This window comes from Phocoena phocoena, chromosome 18 (assembly GCF_963924675.1).
Source record: "Phocoena phocoena chromosome 18, mPhoPho1.1, whole genome shotgun sequence".
Taxonomy (NCBI): domain Eukaryota; kingdom Metazoa; phylum Chordata; class Mammalia; order Artiodactyla; family Phocoenidae; genus Phocoena; species Phocoena phocoena.
In genome coordinates this window covers 55,839,296-55,842,375 of record NC_089236.1, presented here as the reverse complement: position 1 = coordinate 55,842,375, position 3,080 = coordinate 55,839,296, and the positions used below count along the sequence as shown (strand labels likewise).

Sequence of the window (3,080 nt, the reverse complement as noted above, 5' to 3'; positions counted from 1 at the left end):
GGTGCTGGGTCACCGAGATAGCCATATATAATAATATGAAATATATGAAATTGACATCTACCTCATACTATGCATACAAATTATTATTACTTTGCTGTTGTTACTGTATGTCTAAATGTGAAAGATAAGCCAATAAATCTTCCAGATTAGAGAATATCTTCATAAACTTAGAAAAGAAAAAAGTTCTTAACCAAAACTTTACAAGTTGTAAACATTAAGAATAAGATTGCTGTGCTTGCTTCGGCAGCGCATATACTAAAATTGGAACGATACAGAGAAGATTAGCATGGCCCTGTGCAAGGATGACATGCAAATTCGTGAAACGTTCCATATTTTTACGAAGTGAGAGAGTGGCATAGACATATATACACTACCAAATGTACAATAGATAGCTAGTGGGAAGCAGTCGCGTAGCACAGGGAGACCAGCTCAGTGCTTTGTTTCCACCTAGAGGGGTGGGATGGGGAGGGTGGGAGGGAGAAGCAAGTGGAAGGGGATATGGGGATATATGTATATGTATAGCTGATTCACTTTGTTATACAGCAGAAACTAGCACACCATTGTAGAGCAATTATACTCCAGTAAAGATGTTTTAAAAAAAAGATAGCTAATTGATTACATTTGAAAGAAAAACTTCTTTTCATTAAAAGACAGAAATGGATGAAAAAGCAAAGAGGGGAGAAGCTAATTGCCACAAATATAACTGAGGTGCTTCTATTCAGAATAGAGCATGACTTCATACAGATTAATAATAAAACGACAGCAAAATCAATTTAAAATTTTAAGAAGTGCTTCAGAAAAAGAGGTATAGAAATGGCGAAGGTGGTCAATTTTCAAAAGTGCAAATGGAAAGAGACTCTACCACCAACATCAGCACTGATACCAGCAGCTTCTATATAAAGTAGACTGAGGGCTTGGCTCTCCAAGGAAACATATCCTGGACAGGGCTGGCATCAGCAGAACTGTATGCTCCTGCAATGGAATTAGTCTGCAAAGCTCCTAACGTTTCCATTGACAACAACATAATAATTTATCCAAACAAGCCTGAGTAGTTAAAATAAATAAATAAAAGCTGTCATGGAGTATGAAGAGAATTAAAGGCCACTTGGGAAAGGTACAGAAAAGGTCCAAAACATTCCTAGAGCAACAAGGAAGGAATTTGATTGGAACACCATTTTCTAAACAGTAGGCTATGGCATCATAGGTGGAACCCTGTGAATGTCCTATGTGATTGTTATGGTTACTCTCCTTTATGATCAGCCTCGTGTGGCCGCAACGATATCTTTATATACAGATAGATATCAATCAAGTCATATTGACCATAAATCCGGAGGAAATTAATGAGCTATAATACATTATGAAAACTCTCACTATTGCATTTCCTCCTAAGCTTTGCTTTCTTTTAGCCCACTTACTCTAATTTGAAATGAACCTTCCAGGAAAACTGCACTCTTCAGGATAAGCCAGACTCACATTATGAGACATATTTTGTGCTTACTATGATTGTTTTCTACAAAGGCCTTTGGCTGTTTAATAAAGTAAGTCAAGAAAACTGAATCCCCCGAAGTTTCTTAATCACCTTATTCTATCCTTCAGAAAAGCTAGTTAAGTTTGAAAAAGCATCTGTTTGTTTAAAATCAAAAACATAAACACTGAAGGCATAGCTTTAAAAAAGGAATTGTTTTCCCTTTCCAATAAGTGAGCAACAGTTATTTTCCAGGAGTATGTTATTTTATGTTAATTTAAGATGCTACTTTAGTCCATAATAAATGTAAAGAATATCATTTTAAGCATATGAGGAAAAATATTTTTAAATGTCAAAGGACAAGAATAGTTTGAAAGTTAAAAACTTGAAAACAAGATATGGTGTAATTCCAAAACCTGAAAATAGCACAGGTTTGTCCTGCAACTCATATTCTTTTGCCAATGGAGTAGCACTCTTGTCCTGAATCTGAATGTCTTCTTTTGAATTTCTTCTCCACAACTGTTGGACTTAATTTATTCCTCCCTTAGTCTCCTCCCTACATTTTCTCATTAGATGACAGTTTCCCATCATGGGATTTTTGATTTGTGGTTCATCAACTCCCCCGAACAATGTTCCTATGCAGCTGCTAAGTCACAGGGCTCCAAAGGCAACAAGATAGATGTGAATATTAAATAAGCAGAAAAGAAACCAAGATACAATCAGAATTAAAAATACTTTGGAATCCAGTGGAGGGTGTCTTGCAAGTATAAAAAAGAAACAAATGTTTCTTCATTTGTAATAAAAAACAAATTTAAAACTTCATCATAATAGTGAAAACTTATTTCTGGAAACCAATTTTAGAATTTTCATACATTTTAATCAATAAGACTGCAATAAATGCTGAAATTAAGTTTCTGCCAATCTGAATAAATTAATGTTGAGGGAACTGAATGAATAATTAATTAATATTGAAATAAATTTTCTACCAATTTGAGTAAATCTACAAATCATCATAAAGAATTCCACTCATCCTGCACTAATCTCATAAACATGTCCAACTGGCTGATTTGATTATATTATTTTTGCTCCCATCCTTTCTAATATGTTTGATTTTAATAGAAAATAAATTAAGTGGTGCATTGAAACATATACTTACCAAGTTAGAATGGGGTTGGTTATTTTTCTCCAACTGAGAGATACAGGAATAAATGAAGACCACCAAAATGAGAACAAACAAAGGCTATTTATGCAGAACTCGCCCTCAGAGATAAGGAACCATCTCCCGTCACTTGTGTTTGCCGTAGACTCAAACGCAGACAGAGGAGAGGGCAAGTTTTATAGTGGAAAATAATAAGGGGCTTCAGGTATGCCCTGATTGGAGACTGTTTTCATGGGGAAGCTGGGCAAGTGAGGTATCCTATGTGAGTGGTTAGAGCATATTTGATTTTCTGTCGTTGGTTCTAAGTTGGAAGTGAAAGTAAAAAGAGGGGAAAAAATAACTAGGAAAGTGGGCAGTTAATAATAAGTCCTGACCATTTGGGGCCTATTGTTACCATTCTGCAGGGGTTGTGGTTTGGCTTCCTGGGCTATAGAAAGCGGGAGAGAGTTTTGTGTG

The 3,080-nt window shown here is 35.6% G+C and overlaps 1 non-coding gene across 1 annotated transcript; it reads left to right on the top strand.

The window, feature by feature from the left end:
- Positions 1-231: 231 nt before the first annotated feature.
- LOC136137893 (U6 spliceosomal RNA) lies at positions 232-337 on the top strand. The gene has a single exon (XR_010656755.1). It is a non-coding gene; the product is annotated as a U6 spliceosomal RNA (small nuclear RNA).
- The last annotated feature ends 2,743 nt before the right edge of the window (positions 338-3,080 follow it).